We start from the raw sequence: 19299 nt of genomic DNA on the forward strand, positions 1-19299 counted from the left end.
GTCAATTGCTTGCCTCTGGCTAAGTCCTAAGAAATATGAATTACAGAATGCTATATGTGCAGCAACTCTTTGGATCTTGTGGAAAACACAAAATGAATTACATTTTTAGAGAAAAAGTTGGTCTGGTGTGTGCAAGCTGATGGGGAGAGTGGCCCGGACTATGAGTTGCTGGAAGTTGATCTTCAAGACAAGTGCCTTGAAGGAGGTCGATTTGTACACTGGTATTTTGGTGAAAAGGGCGCAGGAATCAGAGTGCATTATGTGGAGAAAGATGCCAAGATCGGAAGCCTCTGATTGAGGAAGATGGAAGAGTTGAACTACCTCAAGCTTTGACTGAGGAAGATGGAAGATGTGAACCACCTTAGGTGTGTGGGTTGTGTGGAAGAGCTTTATTACTCCTTTTGTGAGGTGTTGACGATTGATGCGTGGGCGTGCTTAGAATATGCTTAAACCTCAAGTGTTGTAATAAGTTGAATGCTTTATTTGTGAAGAAATAAAGCAAGGGCAACCTACCTTTCTAAAAAATGGTACTAACACAAGCCTCAGTAACATTAGTTTCAAAGGCTAGAATCATCATTCTGCCTGACATGCTTAACCAGAAAGAATATGATAATGCTAAAAACATTGGCAGAGATGATGACCCTGAGATAGATAAGGATGTTATCAAGTGGCCTAAAAAACCTGTACTTCTGGATACAGATTTGTGTGAAGTTGATGATTGTTGGCATGACACTCCTCTGGATGGTTTTAGTCTAAATGTAAGTATTATTAAGAAATGGAAAAGGGAGAAATACCAGTTTTGCTTCTTTTAGTTCAGTCTCAACACGATGTACATTTCTTTTCAGTTGTATGCTTTGGTAGCTCATAGCAGCTACTGCTCAGTCTGCCTTCAGGTTAGTTTCATTTTGGCATGTTGTGCTCTATCTTCGGAAGAGAAATTTCTATGGTTTCAGAGTTTAAGAACGATACAACAGAACTTATATACCAGTGTTTTGCTTACATCTTAACATGATTGTGTACTTATAAAACCATATCTATTAAGCATTACAATCTATAGCTGAATCATCCCTTCCTTGGTCTGAGTGACCTTCCTCATCAATGGCATCCGGTTCTTTGGCACTGTTTATGGCCATTTGGATCTATTCATCTTGGATCTCTTTACCTTGCAGTTCTAGAGGCTTTGATTTATCTCTTCACCTGCGTGTCGATCCAAGCGGAGGCCACGCCGAGACTTATAGGTGCTCAAGCCTGCTGTTGAAATGAATCAGTGGAATAAAATGTAGATATTTTTCTATTAACATGTACCTCTAAAATGTCAGTTTAGATATATCTGACATTACTGCCTATTCGTTCCCAGCTAAACCATTAAGCAATGGAACACTTAAATACCATAACTCAATCATCCTTCAGTTGTGGGTTAACTCTTGAGTTGGACGCTACCATTTGCCACTACTCTGAATCAAGTTCTTCCCTCTCCCCCACATTCTATTACTGGGATCATTTCATCATCCACCGGGAGTTTGACACTAATACCAATCACCTCTTCTACTCCATTAGAGACTGACAATTCAGCCCTAACCATTGATCCTGGTGCACTCTCCACATCATCACCATCCATAACTTTCTCATAGAAGTTATTGTTCTTTACATCATATAGATTCCCCGTGTTGACCCAGAGCTGCAGGCCCTACGTGCCGAGGCCGACAGGCATCTCAGAGTGCACGATGTCGCGGCCAGCCGTCATTCACTGCATGTCGGCGACCTTGATCGTGCCACACAAGGGGGATCGCGGGATGAGGTCAGATATCACTACACTATGACCCTGATTCTTTTTTTACACGAGCTCATTCGTTTCTCGTCAGAACCACTGGTACCAACTGATTACTAGCACCTTTCACAAAATTTTGAGAGACCAAACACACACTGATTGTTTTTGGAGTAACGATCTTTCTGGTGCCATGTCCATAAAGCGGGGAGAAGTATGGCAGCGTGGTTGATTGGTTGGTTGACGGGCGCATTGAGGAGTCTACGAAAACTGGGGCTCGTCGGAACGGATCTTACTCATCTAGATCCTCCATCACTAGCTGCAATATGATTCAGGATCTGAATAATTTGGGGGTGGAAAATAATTTTAAATTGCTTTGCTCATGCTTTAATTCTTTTTAGGCGATATCACTAACCTAAACTTCACTGTGATTGATGACTAAGGCAGTATGTAAAGGATTCACCGCTACCTGAGGCGAATGATAGAATCAACAAGTGATATCTTGCAGATTTTACTCGTGATGGTTGATAGCTTAGCTAAATTAAGTATGGATGTTGGGGATAAGGATCTTGTGTACAGTTTGTTACTTGTCTTCTCTGGAATGTTGATGGATGAAAAAGGTTGGACCATTTTTATTGTTTTGTTCTTACACCAACTTTTAGTTTATATGTTAATATAGGTTGTGGCCTCCAGATGGATAAATTACTTTTGTGCTCTTTGATATTGTCCTTCAAGATATTGATCTAATGCAATGCATTTGATATTGTCATTAACTTCAATTTTTTTCTAACCAGGCAAAGAGTGCATTCTGGACAACATCCAAATCACAATCAGCGTTCTTAGTGAACTTGTTTCCTATCCTCACATGATGTGACCCTACTGCTATTTTTATTAATCCATCCATACTAATTGTATTCCTGTTACATGTGCGAATTAGTATGTCAGTTTAACAACCTTTTCCCCTTAGGTTGTGCGGGAGACAACATTACAATGTTTAGTAGCCTTTTCGACATTTCCTCACCCAAAGATTTATCCTGTGCGGCGAAAGGTTAGTTTTCTATGTGTTATTAGAGATTCAGGGTATCCTTCCTAGCGTGGCTGACTGCTGTTACATTTTCGCATTAGTAACCAATCTGCCCTTACTAAAAAGAACTCACCAGATTGGTCGTTCATCCAGGTTGTGCAGGCAGCAATCAGAGCTCTCGACGATAAGAAACGGGTTGTTCGTCAAGTGGTTGTCCGATGCCGGCACACATGGTACGGACATTTTACAATTTTTGAATCAGCTGCACTGTTGTAGTTTTTGAAGTAAACAACTTTTCCTTGCCTTAATGAGCATCCCTCCAACATATGAAGGCAGTCCTTCCCTTCTGTTTGTAATTGTTCACCAAGCCTTCTTGCTTTTGTCATGCACCGAGCTTCCTGTGCTTGGTATGTCTTCTTTGCTTCATGATGCTACAAAGTGAACAATTACAAACAGATCAATGGTGTATCTTGGCAGGTTCTTATTGATTTTGGTCTGAGTTTCACATCGACAATTCCTGAGGACAAAGCGGTGCACCTATATGTGCTAGAGAGAGCTTTGATTTCCATGCATTTGTCCTGTGGGGATGTGGTGAGGAGGCTAAATCGATATTCAAGTTGCTACCATTAATATGTTTGATCAATATTTGGTTTTGCTAAACTGTTAGTATGTGCTTGGGCTCGACTGTTCTGTGCAAACATTTACGACTACGCATCACAGATTAGTCCAGTTGCAATTGGATTTATGCTTTTTCCTTTTGTTTGTGGCATCTTGTTTCCTATGGTTTTTATGGAGGTCTGTTATGTTGTGTTAATCATGCCTTAGCAAACTTATGTGGGTAACAACACTGATCTTGATGATGAACCAGATGGAGAAAATCCTTGCGGCGTACAGAAAGGCTTTGAAGCAATGGTGTTCCACCCAGAACAAGCTGACTCAAGGTACGGCAGTGACTTTTTTTTCTACTCTTTGCAAAACAGTGAGGCAACGGGTCTGGAAGCGCACCATGGTCGGATGAACGAAGAAGAAAATATGTGGCATGGAATAGATGTATGTTATTAGATTAAAATAACAAAATTTATGTATGGATAGGATCACAAATGGATTCTGAAATATTTTCTCATTACAATATAGCACACATATGTACATAAGTTATCGTGTTATTATACGGTTTTGTTGCAACGCACGGGCACTCACCTAGTCATAACATATATTTGAAAGATGCCCTGATTTGTCCAAAAATTTGGGCGTAGAATGGTGTAGACCTTAGGCTGTCCGCAGTGGCGTGCGCTAAACAAAACGCTACGAACATACAACTACACATCCAGTAAAAAACTGCTGCAGTGGATGACCCTACCAGCCACGCAAAGCATACGGAAGGCACGATGAACGCTACCTGTAGAGTTCGTCCCTTTTTACTCTAAAGCTGTCCTTTTTGTCTCTGACGTGATTGGATGGCATGGGATGTGGCTGTATATGCTGTGGTGATGGTGAAAATAAATGATATAATATGTGGTAGTTGGTATAGAGTTGAGATATAGAGTAAATATGATTGCGAAGAATTACGGTATAGAGTAGAGAATCTCGCTGACAGGGACAAGATATTCCATTTAGAGTAGAAATTTAGAGTTGTATGAGTGCGGATAGCCTTAGAGCGCAGCAGCTCCCTCCATGCTGCTACGCGCCGCGCTCCTCCGCCGCTTCTTCTCCACTGACGCCGCACACGAACTCCAGAAGCTGCGGAACCTGCCCTACCGCCTCCGCCACGTCGCCGTCCCCGCCGCGCGCACCGTCGTCTCCGAGTACCTCCACTCGACGCGCTGCCTCCCTTCCTCCCACGCCGATTCCATCGCCGCGCACTCCCCGCGCTCCCCACCGTGCTACGCTCCCTTCCCACCCCGGAGCTTCCCGCCCTCCTCCGCCGCCACCTCAACTTCCACCCGCTCAATGAGCTACCTTTCTTCCTCGAGTCAATCGGTGGGCCACCGCGGCGTCCGCCTGCTTCAACTCCATGTTCCTCTCCGACCACCCCTCCCTGCTCGGCGGTCGGCGCCGTCGCCGCGCTCGCGCACTTCGGATTCCCGTGGTCACGCCTCGGCCTCCTCTTCCCTGGCGTCCTCCTCGACGTGACCCCGGACCTCATCTCCAGCCACCTGTCCGTTCTCGAGGCCCGCCTCCACCGCCTCCCTCGCGCTGCCATCATCGCCGCCTGCCTCACCTTCCCATGGCTTCTCGAGGGGGGTCTATCCGATTATGACCTACTCATTAAGGATATCGCCACCACGTTCAGAGGATTGGGGCCGGGGCCGGATTTGGGGTCCAGCAATGACATCGACGCGTTCTCGGGGGTGTGCCGAAGGACGCGGATGTTTTATGATGCCGGTGCAGAGATTGGTAGCATGGGGGGGAGTGGGGACTAGTCCGAGGCAGCCGAAGGGTGTTTCTTGAGCTCGGGGAAAAGAGGATTGCCGAGAGGCTGTGGTTTTTCAAGGAGCTGGGGATGGAGGGCAAGGAGATGGGCAGATTTCTGCTGAGTAATGCCAGGATTTTCGATCTTGATTTCTCTGATGTGGTGATCTCAGTGCCAAGATATCTGCGGAGGGTTGGATTGGCAGAGGATGAGGTCAATGCTGCGGTGCAGAAGCACCCGTATGTTGTTGGCAAGAACCAGCTGGAGAATCTTCCCAGGTGCTTCGGGCAATGGAGCTGGAGCATCTGTTGTTGAGAGCCTAATATTAATTTAATAATGCAGCATAATACAAAAAAACTAGATCTCCACGACATTAGAACAGAACAGATTTGAACTAACTCAACGAAATTAACGCATAAAAGAAGAATCAACAACAGATTTAACCATAAGACCGTCATCGCAATAAACTGAAAATGCATATTTAGTCACAGTGATTTTCAAGTGTTGAAGAAGAATCCGGGCGGATGTGCACGAAACAATTTCCAGAAACCTGATTCGTCACCACCTGTGCAGGTCGTTAAAACGCTGGCGATGGTTCGGAGACACCGCTCTCCCTTGATCTGCTGCACGACAGACGAAGGGACGGCAAGGCAGAGAAGCAACGACACAGAGAACTTCGGTTGCTATTTGCCTATGTTCTCCGACTGCCCTTTATAGACGGGCCGCCGCAGCCCCCTTGATTCGATCTGCTAAATCCAGAAATCGCTCCTAGAATATCTCTACGTGTAACCACCCGGAGATTTCACCCGTAATGTGTGTGTCTATTACTCCTGGTTGATATGATAGTGTAGGTGTGACATTTGATAACCAAATAAACGAAAGACAAAAAAACTACCGTTCAGAACACGTCACGAAGTCACGCGATAAATAACACGAAACGCGAGCGCGCGTGGCAGCCTCTATAGCCCTTCATTTGTCTCATGCGAAGAGTAGAGAACACTCTTACATATAAACAGATTCTCTCCTATCTAGATGTGCAATATGAGACTAAAGTCCTGTCGGGGACCATAATTAGGGGTACCCTCAAGACGCCTAATTCTCAGCTGGTAACCCCCATTAGCATAAAGCTGCAGAGGCCTGATGGGTGCGATTAAGTCAGGGATCAGTCCATACGAGTGACTCGATCACGCTTCACCCGAGCCTAGCCTCGGACTCGGGCAGCCGACCTCGAGGGACTTCTGTCTCGCCCGAGGCCCCCCTTTTTACGGCGGACACATCTCCGGCTCGCCCGAGGCCTTGGCTTCGCTAAGAAGCAACCCTGACTAAATCGCCGCACCGACTGACCGAGTTGCAGGAGTATTTAACGCAAAGGTGGCCTGACACCTCTATCCTGACGCGCGCCCCCCGGCAGAGCCGAAGTGACCGCCGTCACTCCGCCGCTCCACTGACCGGTCAGACAGAAGGACAGCGCCGCCTGCGCCACTCCGACTGCAGTGCCACACGGCAGAGTGAGTCTGACAGGCAGTCAGGCCTCGCCAAGGGCGCCATAGCGAACTCCGCTCCGCCCGACCCCAGGGCTCGGACTCGGGCTAAGGCCCGGAAGACGGCGAACTCCGCTCCGCCCGACCCCAGGGCTCGGACTCAGGCTAAGACCCGGAAGACGGCGAACTCCGCTCCACCCCAGGGCTCGGACTCGGGCTAAGACCCGGAAGACGGCGAACTCCGCTCCGCCCGACCCCAGGGCTCGGACTCGGGCTAAGACCCGGAAGACGGCGAACTCCGCTCCGCCCGACCCCAGGGCTCGGACTCGGGCTAAGGCCCGGAAGACGGCGAACTCCGCTCCGCCCGACCCCAGGGCTCGGACTCGGGCTCGGCCCCGGAAGACGACGAACTCCGCCTCGCCCGACCCCAGGGCTCGGACTCCGCCCTGGCCTCTACCGAACGACTTCCGCCTCGCCCGACCCAGGGGCTCGGACTCGGCCCCGGCAACGGAAGACAGATTCGACCCCAGCTTCGGAGGAGCCCCCACGTCGCCCGGCCTCGGGCGCAGGCCTGCCACGTCAACAGGGAGCGCCATCACCACTCTACCCCGAGCCGACTCGGGCCGCAGAGAACAAGACCGGTGTCCCATCTGGCCAGCTCCGCCAGATAGGCAATGATAGCGCCTCCCAAGCTCTATGACGGCGGCGGCTCTCATCTCTCTTACGGAAGCCGGTGGACGTCAGCAAGGACTCGACCGCTCCGACAGCTGTCCTTCCGCCAAGCTCCGTTGCTCCTCCGACAGCCACGACATCACGCCAGCAGGGTGCCAAGATCTCTCCGGCTGCCACATTGGCATGTACTTAGGGCGCTAGCTCTCCCTCCGCTAGACACGTAGCACTCTGCTACACCCCTCATTGTACACCTGGATCCTCTCCTTACGACTATAAAAGGAAGGACCAGGGCCTTCTTAGAGAAGGTGGGCCGCGCGGGACCGAGGATGGGACAGGCGCTCTCTTGGGGCCGCTCGCTTCCCTCACCCGCGTGGACGCTTGTAACCCCCCTACTGCAAGCGCACCCGACCTGGGCGCGGGACGAACACGAAGGCCGCGGGACTTCCACCTCTCTCACGCCCGTCTCCGGCCACCTCGCCTCTCCCCCCTTCGCGCTCGCCCACGCGCTCGACCCATCTGGGCTGGGGCACGCAGCACACTCACTCGTCGGCTTAGGGACCCCCCGGTCTCGAAACGCCGATAGTTGGCGCGCCAGGTAGGGGCACGCTGCGTGCTGACAAACAACTTCCCGTCAAGCTCCAGATGGGCAGTCTTCAGCAACCTCTCCGGCCCGGGACGGTGCTCCGTTTCGGGAGTCTTGAGTTCATGTCCTACGACGGCAGCTACGACATGATACTCCTTCCACCGCCGTGCGACAACGACAATGGCGGCCGACAACCCACCCGCCGGCGGCGGAATCGACGACATCTTCCCCGCGTGGTGGAAGAACAACATTCGAGCTCGCTCCGTCCTCTCCCCCGCCAACGGAGGAGGAGGCGGGGCAACCAAGGCCAAGCGGGAGGCCACGCTTCGTCGGCCGTCGAGCGAATCGACGCCCCCGACGCCTCGACGGAAGGCACGCCGGGCGTCGACCTCGCGTTCGAGACGAAGGCAAGCGCCGTCCCCCCGCGACACGCCGATCCCGAGCGAGAAGACGACGCCAGCGCGCTCGCGGAGAGCCTGCAGGACGTCGCCCTTGTACCTGAGATGACGGCGCAACCAGTCCCCGATGTGACTACGTCGCTCCGCGTCGATCAAAAGGTACTGACTAACTCCCATCTTACGTCATTTCGACTCGGCCTCAACCCGCCTAGCAACCTTGCTTTGGCGGGCGCCCTCATTGAGGCGAGTGCAACCCCACTGGGGTTTCGTATGCGGTCGCCTTGGGACCGGTTGACGGACGTCTCAACCTACGGGCCCTCTGGGTCCGAGGAAGATGACGATTCCAGCATCTGTTGGGATTTCTCTGGACTTGGCAACCCCGGTGCCATGCGGGACTTCATGACCGCATGTAACTACTGCCTCTCCGACTGTTCCGACGGAAGCCGCAGCCTTGACAACGAGGGCTGCGGCCCAAGCCGCGAATGCTTCCACATCGAGCTAGGGGATCCCTCCGAAGGCAACCATCTCGGCATGCCGGAGGACGGTGATCTTCCTAGGCCGGCGCCTCGCGCCGACATCCCGTGGGAGCTAGCTGTGGTCCCCGTTCTGGCGGGGGGTTACGACCCACAACTCGAGCAAGTCCGCGAGGCGCAGGCCAGGCTCGACGAGGGAACAGGAGCGCTTGAGCCGATCCGTCAGGACGTCGGACGGGTATGGGCGGGCCAACCCCCGGCCGGAGAAATACGTCACCCGCCCCAAGGTCTCCAGCACCGCATCGCCAACGATGTCAGGGTCAGGCCGCCACCCGCATCCAGCGGGGTCGGTCAGAACCTGGCAGCCGCAGCGATGCTCCTCCGCGCGATGCCGGAACCATCAACTACCGAGGGTCGGCGGATCCAGGGAGAGCTCAAGAATCTCCTGGAAGGCGCTGTGGCCCGACGGGCCGAGAGCACTGCCTCCCGAAGGCAGGGATACCCCTCGGAACCTCATGCCGCGACTTCTCGATTCATGCGGGAAGCCTCGGTCTACACCGGGCGCACGCGCAATACCGCGCCTGTGGCCCCGGGCCACCTTGGCAACGAGCACCATCGACGCGACCGTCGGGCCCACCTCGACGAAAGGGTGCGCCGAGGCTACCACCCCAGGCGTGGGGGGCGCTACGACAGCGGGGAGGATCGGAGTCCCTCGCCCGAACCACCCGGTCCGCAGGCCTTCAGTCGGGCCATCCGACGGGCGCCGTTCCCGACCCGGTTCCAACCCCCGACTACTATCACGAAGTACTCGGGGGAAACGAGACCGGAACTGTGGCTCGCGGACTACCGCCTGGCCTGCCAACTGGGTGGAACGGACGACGACAACCTCATCATCCGAAACCTCCCCCTGTTCCTCTCCGACACTGCTCGCGCCTGGTTGGAGCACCTGCCTCCGGGGCAGATCTCCAGCTGGGACGACTTGGTCCAAGCCTTCGCCGGCAATTTCCAGGGCACATACGTGCGCCCCGGGAATTCTTGGGACCTTCGAAGCTGCCGGCAACAGCCGGGAGAGTCGCTCCGGGACTACATCCGGCGATTCTCGAAGCAGCGCACCGAGCTGCCCAACATCACCGACTCGGATGTCATCGGCGCGTTCCTCGCCGGCACCACCTGCCGCGACCTGGTGAGTAAGTTGGGTCGCAAGACCCCCACTAGGGCGAGCGAGCTGATGGACATTGCCACCAAGTTCGCCTCTGGCCAGGAGGCGGTCAAGGCTATCTTCCGAAAGGACAAGCAGCCCTAGGGCCGCCCATCGGAAGAGGCTCCCGAGGCATCTACTCCGCGCGGCGCCAAGAAGAAGGGCAAGAAGAAGTCGCAATCGAAACGCGACGCCGCCGACGCGGACCTTGTCGCCGCCGCCGAGTACAAGAACCCTCGGAAGCCCCCCGGAGGTGCAAACCTCTTCGACAAGATGCTCAAGGAGCCGTGCCCCTATCATCAGGGGCCCGTCAAGCACACTCTCGAGGAGTGCGCCATGCTTCGGCGCCACTTCCACAGGGTCGGGCCACCCGCGGAGGGTGGCAGGGCCCACGACGACGACAAGAAGGAAGATCACCAAGCAGGAGAATACCCCGAGGTCCACGACTGTTTCATGATCTACGGTGGGCATGCGGCGAATGCCTCGGCTCGGCATCGCAAGCAAGAGCGCCGGGAGGTCTGCTCGGTGAAGGTGGCGGCGCCAGTCTACCTAGACTGGTCCAACAAGCCCATCACCTTCGACCAGGCTGACCACCCCGATCACGTGCCGAGCCCGGGGAAATACCCGCTCGTCGTCGACCCCGTCATCGGCAACGTCAGGCTCACCAAGGTCCTGATGGATGGGGGCAGCTGCCTCAACATCATCTACGCCGAGACCCTCAAGCTCCTGCGCGTCGATCTGTCCTCCGTCCGAGCAGGCGCTGTGCCCTTCCACGGGATCATCCCTGGGAAGCGCGTCCAGCCCCTCGGACGACTCGACCTCCCCGTCTGCTTCGGAACACCCTCCAACTTCCGAAGGGAGACCTTGACGTTCGAGGTGGTCGGGTTCCGAGGAACCTACCACGCGGTACTGGGAAGGCCATGCTACGCGAAGTTCATGGCCGTCCCCAACTACACCTACCTGAAGCTGAAGATGCCGGGCCCCAACGGGGTCATCACCGTCGGCCCCACGTACAAACACGCATTCGAATGCGACGTGGAGTGCGTGGAGTACGCCGAGGCCCTCGCCGAGTCCGAGGCCCTCATCGCCGACCTGGAGAACCTCTCCAAAGAGGTGCCAGATGTGAAGCGTCATGCCGGCAACTTCGAGCCAGCGGAGATGGTTAAGGTCGTCCCTCTCGACCCCCGTGGCGACACCTCCAAGCAGATCCGGATCGGTTCCGGGCTCGACCCCAAATAGGAAGCAGTGCTCGTCGACTTTCTCCGCGCAAACGCCGACGTCTTTGCGTGGAGTCCCTCGGACATGCCCGGCATACCGAGGGATGTCGCCGAGCACTCGCTGGATATTCGGGCCGGAGCCCGACCCGTCAGGCAGCCTCTGCGCCGATTCGACGAGGAGAAGCGCAGAGTGATTGGCGAAGAGATCCACAAGCTGATGGCAGCGGGGTTCATCAAAGAGGTATTCCATCCCGAATGGCTTGCCAACCCTGTGCTTGTGAGGAAGAAAGGGGGGAAATGGCGGATGTGTGTAGACTACACTGGTCTCAACAAAGCATGTCCGAAGGTTCCCTACCCTCTGCCTCGCATCGATCAAATCGTGGATTCCACCGCTGGGTGCGAAACCCTGTCCTTCCTCGATGCCTACTCAGGGTATCACCAAATCCGGATGAAAGAGTCCGACCAGCTCGCGACTTCTTTCATCACGCCGTTCGGCATGTACTGCTACGTCACCATGCCGTTCGGTTTGAGGAATGCGGGCGCGACGTACCAGCGGTGCATGAACCATGTGTTCGGCGAACACATCGGTCGCACAGTCGAGGCCTACGTCGATGACATCGTAGTCAAGACAAGGAAGGCTTCCGACCTCCTCTCCGACCTTGAAGTGACATTCCGATGTCTCAAGGCGAAGGGAGTCAAGCTCAATCCTGAGAAGTGTGTCTTCGGGGTGCCCCGAGGCATGCTCTTGGGGTTCATCGTCTCCGAGCGTGGCATCGAAGCCAACCCGGAGAAGATCGCAGCCATCACCAGCATGGGACCCATCAAGGACTTAAAGGGCGTACAGAGGGTCATGGGATGTCTTGCGGCCCTGAGCCGCTTCATCTCACGCCTCGGCGAAAGAGGTCTGCCTCTGTACCGCCTCTTAAGGAAGGCCGAGTGTTTCGCTTGGACACCTGAGGCCGAGGAAGCCCTCGGGAACCTGAAGGCGCTCCTTACAAAGGCGCCTGTCTTGGTGCCCCCAGCTGATGGAGAAGCCCTCTTGGTCTACGTCGCCGCAACCACTCAGGTGGTTAGCGCCGCGATTGTGGTCGAGAGGCAAGAGGAAGGGCATGCATTGCCCGTTCAGAGGCCAGTCTACTTCGTCAGCGAAGTACTGTCCGAGACCAAGATCCGCTACCCACAAGTTCAGAAACTGCTGTATGCTGTGATCCTGACGAGGCGGAAGTTACGACACTACTTCGAGTCTCATCCGGTAACTGTGGTGTCATCCTTCCCCCTGGGGGAGATCATCTAGTGCCGAGAGGCTTCGGGCAGGATCGCGAAGTGGGCGGTGGAAATCATGGGCGAAACGATCTCGTTCGCCCCTCGGAAGGCCATCAAGTCCCAGGTGTTGGCGGACTTCGTGGCCGAATGGGTCGACACCCAGCTGCCGACAGCTCCGATCCAACCGGAGCTCTGGACCATGTTTTTCGACGGGTCGCTGATGAAGACGGGAGCCGGCGCGGGCCTGCTCTTCATCTCGCCCCTTGGGAAGCACCTACGCTACGTGCTCCGCCTCCATTTCCCGGCGTCCAACAATGTGGCCGAGTACGAGGCTCTAGTCAACGGGTTGCGGATCGCCATCGAGCTAGGGGTCAGACGCCTCGACGCCCGCGGTGACTCGCAGCTCGTCATCGACCAAGTCATGAAGAACTCCCACTGCCGCGACCCGAAGACGGAGGCCTACTGCGATGAGGTTCGGCGCCTGGAAGACAAGTTCTTCGGGCTCGAGCTCAACCACATCGCTCGGCGCTACAACGAGACTGCAGACGAACTGGCTAAAATAGCCTCGGGGCGAACGACGGTCCCCCCAGACGTCTTCTCCCGGGATCTGCATCAACCCTCTATCAAGATCGACGACGCTCCCGAGCCCGGGGCACCCTCGGCACAGCCCGAGGTACCCTCGGCCCCCGAGGGCGAGGCACTGGACGTCGAGGAAGGGCAGAGCGGGGCCACACCTGATCAAGATTGGCGGGCCCCGTACCTGCAATATCTCCGCCGAGGAGAGCTACCCCTCGACCAAGCCGAGGCTCGGCGGGTAGCGCGACGCGCCAAGTCGTTCGTCTTACTGGGCGATGAGGAGGAGCTCTACCACCGCAGCCCCTCAGGCGTCCTCCAGCGATGCATCTCCATCGCCGAAGGTCAGGAACTCCTGCAAGAAATACACTCGGGGGCTTGCGGCCATCATGCAGCACCCCGGGCCCTTGTCGGGAATGCTTTCCGGCAAGGCTTCTACTGGCCAACGGCGGTGGCTGACGCCACTAGAGTTCTCCGCACCTGCGAAGGGTGCCAATTCTATGCGAAGCAGACCCACCTGCCCGCTCAGGCTCTGCAGACGATACCCATCACCTGGCCCTTCGCTGTGTGGGGTCTGGACCTCGTCGGTCCCTTGCAGAAGGCACCCCAGGGCTACACGCACCTGCTGGTCGCCATCGACAAATTCTCCAAGTGGATCGAGGTCCGACACCTGAACAGCATCAGGTCCGAGCAGGCGGTGGCGTTCTTCACCAACATCATCCATCGCTTCGGGGTCCCAAACTCCATCATCACCGACAACAGTACCCAGTTCACCGGCAAAAAATTCTCGGATTTTTGCGAAGATCACCACATCCGGGTGGACTGGGCCGCCGTGGCTCATCCCATGTCGAATGGGCAAGTGGAGCGTGCCAACGACATGATTCTACAAGGGCTCAAGCCCCGGATCTACAACGGCCTCAACAAGTTCGGCAAGCGATGGATGAAGGAACTCCCCTCGGTGGTCTGGAGCCTGAGGACAACGCCAAGCCGAGCCACGGGTTTCACGCCGTTCTTCCTGGTCTATGGGGCCGAGGCCATCTTGCCCACTGACCTGGAATACGGCTCCCCGAGGGCGAAGGCCTACAACGAACAAAGCAACCAAGCTAGCCGAGAAGACTCGCTGGACCAGCTGGAGGAGGCTCGGGACAAGGCCTTACTACACTCGGCGCGGTACCAGCAGTCCCTGCGACGCTACCACGCCCGAGGGGTCCGGTCCCGAGACCTCCAGGTGGGCGATCTGGTGCTTCGGCTGCGGCAGGACGCCCGAGGGAGGCACAAGCTCACGCCCCCTGGGAGGGGCCATTCGTCATCACCAAAGTCCTGAAGCCCGGAACATACAAGCTGGCCAACAATCAAGGCGAGGTCTACGGCAACGCTTGGAACATCAAACAGCTACGTCGCTTCTACCCTTAAGATGTTTTCAAGTTGTTCATATACCTCGCACCCACGCAAAAGTTTAGTCATCAAGGAAGGGTCGGCCTCGCCTCGGCAAAGCCCGACCCTCCCTCGGGGGCTAAAAGGGGGGAGACCCCCTCTGCGTCGAATTTTTCCCTCGAAAAAAAGATCTCTTTTTAGCAGAATTTCTTTCGTGCTTTTTGACTACTTCGAAAAGCGGATCCTGGAAACGACGGAGTACACGTAAGCAGCCAAGGCTGACCGAGCCGAGGGACTCCTACGCCTCCGGGATACGGATACCTCACTCATCACCTTCTGCGATAAGTAACTCGCGTTCGGATAAAGCGACTCCGTGGACCGGACAAGTCTTCACGTTCGGAAGTTTTTCTGCCAAAGTGGTCCTTCAAGCTTCCTCGACTAAGTCGGAGACAGGGCCTCATGGACGGGTGAAGGTACGCGTAAGCGGCAAGGCCGACCGAGCCGAGGGACTCCTACGCCTCCGGGATACGGATACCTCACTCATCACCTTTCGCGAGAAGCAACTCTCGCCCGCACAAACATCCCTGTTACCGACGGAAAGTCCAGATGCTCGGAATAAGGGGAAAAGGGACGCAGCTTTACAAGCGCAGCGAGGGTGTGTTTTCTGGCCTCAACGGCCGTAGAAGGCACGCGCTACAAGACGATCTGATCCTGCAGGCTTGGGTCTTCACGCTGAAGGGGGCCGTAGCACCCTCGGCGTCGACGACGTCTTCAGCAAGGTCCGACCCAGCCTCGGACGGCGGCGCGGTCCAGGGACTTCTCCGGGAATCCGGCCCGAGCAGGCGGCTCGGCTGGCTACCCCCGGGGCCTCGGCCAACCATCTTCCAAGGGCGCTAGCCCGACCCGAGGCCTCGGCTGATCGACTCCAGCGTCGGATCCGCTGACGGACAACCCGGCTAGGCTCCGGCCAACCAGGTTCCCATTTTCGAGCCAACTCCGCCTCTGTTCGTACCGATATCGCTACCCCTGGCCTCGGCTCGTCGAAGAGCGGCCGAGGGGTCTCTTTAACTAAGCCAGAGGAGCCTCAGACAACAAGGCCGATCGAGCCAAGGGATTCCTACGCCTCCGGGATACGGATACCTCACTCGTCACCTTGACACGGGGCGACTCATGCTTGGTGAAGTGGTACAGATAATCAACAGGCGAGACTTAGTGCTCGAAAATGAGGAAAAAACACGGCTCCGTGCCGAAATTACATACATGTTCAGGCCTCGACAGCCACAATGAACAAAAACCCTGGCAGTCGAAATGCCATTACAAACGGAACTCCGGTTCCCCCTCCGCAGGTACGAACAACCCCACTCCGAGGGGGAAGGCCTGCGGAGCAACGGAAGGTCGACGAACGGCGCGCCGTCACCTGCTCCAGCAGCGGCGACGACGACGACTTCTGCTCCGGGGGGTCGAACAGCGGCAACGTTGACCCCAGGGTGGATGCCGCTGCCAGGAGGCCCCCGCCCGTGCCAAAACTCGTGAGGCAAGGACGGGCAGAAGGCCGTAGAGTTGGAGGTCAGCCCGTGGCCGGCCCCGGTTATCGCGCCGGCGGAAGAACCTCTTCCAGCTGCCGTGGCGGACGCCGGTGCCGCGAGTGGCTCCGAGGCCACTCGCGTCTGAAGACCGGGCACGCTGCAGCTGCCAGCGCCACGGGCAACGCCTGCTCCTCCCCCCATCGCTAAGTGAAGGAGCGGGCCGTCGCCCGCGCAGGGGCCGACCCCAACTCGGCACTCTCCCCTCCCCAGCCTCGGTGATGAAAATCCTTGAGGCTGAGGGAGGGGCAGAGGCCGCAGCCCGGCTCGCTTTCCCCCACCATCAAGCCGGAGGTCGCCATCTCGGGTGACCGCCGGTGGAGGGGTGCGGCTGGGCTGCATGATGAAAATCCTTGAAGCCGAACGATGGCTGAAAGGTACCAACTCCCACGGAGTTGTGTTCCTCCAACGAGGAGGCGGAAAGACGGTGGGTACCCCCCATCCGAGGGCTTGGAAGATGGAAAGACACGACGCATGAGGCAGGAAGAAGACATGGTTGCCTTCCGAAAGGGGTCGCCCTCCTTTTAAAGGCAACTCTCCCTACGTGCGCCCCCAAACGCCGCGGGCTGAGTCTTCTCCAACACGCTCCAAGGCCCACCCCTGCGACTCGGGGGCTGGGTCCCGCATGTCATGCAGACCGGCTCCGAGCAGAAGAAGCCAAACCGCCGCGCGTGGTGCGCACAACCGCCCAGCGGTTACAAGCGACCCCCCACTTTTGCCCAGACCAACGGGCGGGAGGGGCGGGTAGCCATGCAGGCGGCATGCAACCGCGCCAGGTGGACGCGCTTCTCCGACTTCTGACACGCCAGCTTGGAGGCCCAGGCCCACGCGTCACGCAACCAGCGCGCCAGTTGCTGCATGCAAGCAACCGTGCCACCACTTGTGCCACCGTCGCGCCTCTTCGGTTGCGGAGCCTATGCCGCGACTCGAGGCGACCCAGCGCACGACCCAGCGGCGCCAGCCTGGCGCGACGGTCAATGCAGCCGAAAGTGGGCCGGCAGTGATGACGGTGGCAGGCGGACGGGAGCAGCAGTCACGTCGTCAGCCAGGCTCACGTCCCATCCAGGGACAGCAAGAGAGCCTCCTCCCACGGCGTGAAGACGGTGCGCCCGTGATCCGTTCCTCGAACGGCTCGCGCACGCGTGACGGCCGCCCCGCCAACCACTCGCCCCGTCGCATTAACTCCGCGGCGGGACAGGCGGCGCTTCTGGCAGGAGAAGCGGACGACGCTTCGCCTTCGCCGTAATAACCGCGCCAAAAAAGGTACGCCACGTCGTTCGATTTCGTATCCTTTTCTCCTTTTTCCTCTTTCTCTATCTCTTGCAACAGGGACCGGGAAAGGGGGATACCCCGAAAAGGATCCTTCCCTGTGAAGGAACCGGGCTCCGAACCCCCCTACTGATCAGAGGTTCGAAGGCTGGCCCTCCGAAGGGTTCAACAGTCGCCTCAATCGCGTGGGCCCGACACCCACTACTGGTCAGGGGTTCGAAGGCCGGCCCCCCGAAGGGTTCCATGGCCGCCTCAGGCTACTCGGGCTCCGCGCCCATTACTGATCAGAGGTTCGAAGGCTGGCCCCCGAAGGGTTCACAGTCGCCTCAGACGCCGAGCGAGGGATGACCAGGGGTACGTTCGATACATAACCGAGGCTCGGGCTGCGCTCCCGAGGTACCCTAGGACATTTCTGAGACCAGCGGGAGCGATCTTGTAACGGAATCCCATCGGAGGGAGGCATCGAGCCCTCGGACCCCGTCGCCAGGGGACCGGGTCCGGCAGATCACCCGCAGGTACTTTTGGGCGTGCCTCTGGGCCCCTAGCCGACCCCCAACGAACGGGGCACGAACGTCCACTCGGATTACCCGCTTGCAGCTCACCGGAGACACCATGTTCGGTGCCCATCGAGGGTAACATGGCGCACTCCCCCCCTCCTCCTTGCGGAAAGGCGACGTAGGGGCGTATGCAAAAAGTCGAGTCTGACCCTGATCGTCCTCTCGCCCTGTGCAGGGGCTCGGGGGCTGCTCTCGCAAACCCGGCTCCGGCCGAACCGTTGACAGCGTCAACATACCAGCCCGAGAACTTGGGCCCCGACCGTGCACCCGGGCTACGGCCAGTTCGCATGAGGGAACGACCAGACCAGCCGAAGCGTTACGCAAGGCATTAAGACCTCGAAGGAGTGAAACCACTCCTCCGAGGCCTCGGGGGCTACACCCGGCGGGTGCGCTCGCGCGCACCCACCGGAATAAAATGCAACCGAGGAAGGCTGGTCCCCTTGCAAAAAAGTGCGACGAAAGCCTCCAAGCGAGTGCTAACACTCCCTTCGAGGCTCGGGGGCTACTGTCGGGGACCATAATTAGGGGTACCCTCAAGACGCCTAATTCTCAGCTGGTAACCCCCATCAGCATAAAGCTGCAGAGGCCTGATGGGTGCGATTAAGTCAGGGATCAGTCCATACGAGTGACTCGATCACGCTTCACCCGAGCCTAGCCTCGGACTCGGGCAGCCGACCTCGAGGGACTTCCGTCTCGCCCGAGGCCCCCGTTTTTACGGCGGACACATCTCCGGCTCGCCCGAGGCCTTGGCTTCGCTAAGAAGCAACCCTGACTAAATCGCCGCACCGACTGACCGAGTTGCAGGAGCATTTAACACAAAGGTGGCCTGACACCTCTATCCTGACGCGCGCCCCCCGGCAGAGCCGAAGTGACCGCCGTCACTCCGCCGCTCCACTGACCGGTCAGACAGAAGGACAGCGCCGCCTGCGCCACTCCGACTGCAGTGCCACTCGGCAGAGTGAGTCTGACAGGCAGTCAGGCCTCGCCAAGGGCGCCATAGCGAACTCCGCTCCGCCCGACCCCAGGGCTCGGACTCGGGCTAAGGCCCGGAAGACGGCGAACTCCGCTCCGCCCGACCCCAGGGCTCGGACTCGGGCTAAGACCCGAAAGACGGCGAACTCCGCTCCACCCCAGGGCTCGGACTCGGGCTAAGACCCGGAAGACGGCGAACTCCGCTCCGCCCGACCCCAGGGCTCGGACTCGGGCTAAGACCCGGAAGACGGCGAACTCCGCTCCGCCCGACCCCAGGGCTCGGACTCGGGCTAAGGCCCGGAAGACGGCGAACTCCGCTCCACCCGACCCCAGGGCTCGGACTCGGGCTTGGCCCCGGAAGACGACGAACTCCGCCTCGCCCGACCCTAGGGCTCGGACTCCGCCCTGGCCTCTGCCGAACGACTTCCGCCTCGCCCGACCCAGGGGCTCGGACTCGGCCCCGGCAATGGAAGACAGATTCGACCCC

General features: G+C 57.3%; 1 long non-coding RNA gene and 1 pseudogene across 1 annotated transcript; both read left to right on the forward strand.

Annotated features, from left to right (window-relative positions):
* Positions 1-2276: 2276 nt before the first annotated feature.
* Positions 2277-3033, forward strand: LOC103647680 (uncharacterized). The gene is made up of 3 exons (XR_002267704.1): positions 2277-2385; positions 2560-2813; positions 2943-3033. It is a non-coding gene; the product is annotated as an uncharacterized lncRNA (long non-coding RNA).
* A 1117-nt stretch (positions 3034-4150) lies between these two features.
* The window catches only part of LOC103647681 (transcription termination factor MTEF18, mitochondrial-like), a 69015-nt pseudogene continuing 53866 nt past the window's right edge, over positions 4151-19299 (forward strand).

Source organism: Zea mays, chromosome 2, assembly GCF_902167145.1.
Source record: "Zea mays cultivar B73 chromosome 2, Zm-B73-REFERENCE-NAM-5.0, whole genome shotgun sequence".
Lineage (NCBI taxonomy): Eukaryota > Viridiplantae > Streptophyta > Magnoliopsida > Poales > Poaceae > Zea > Zea mays.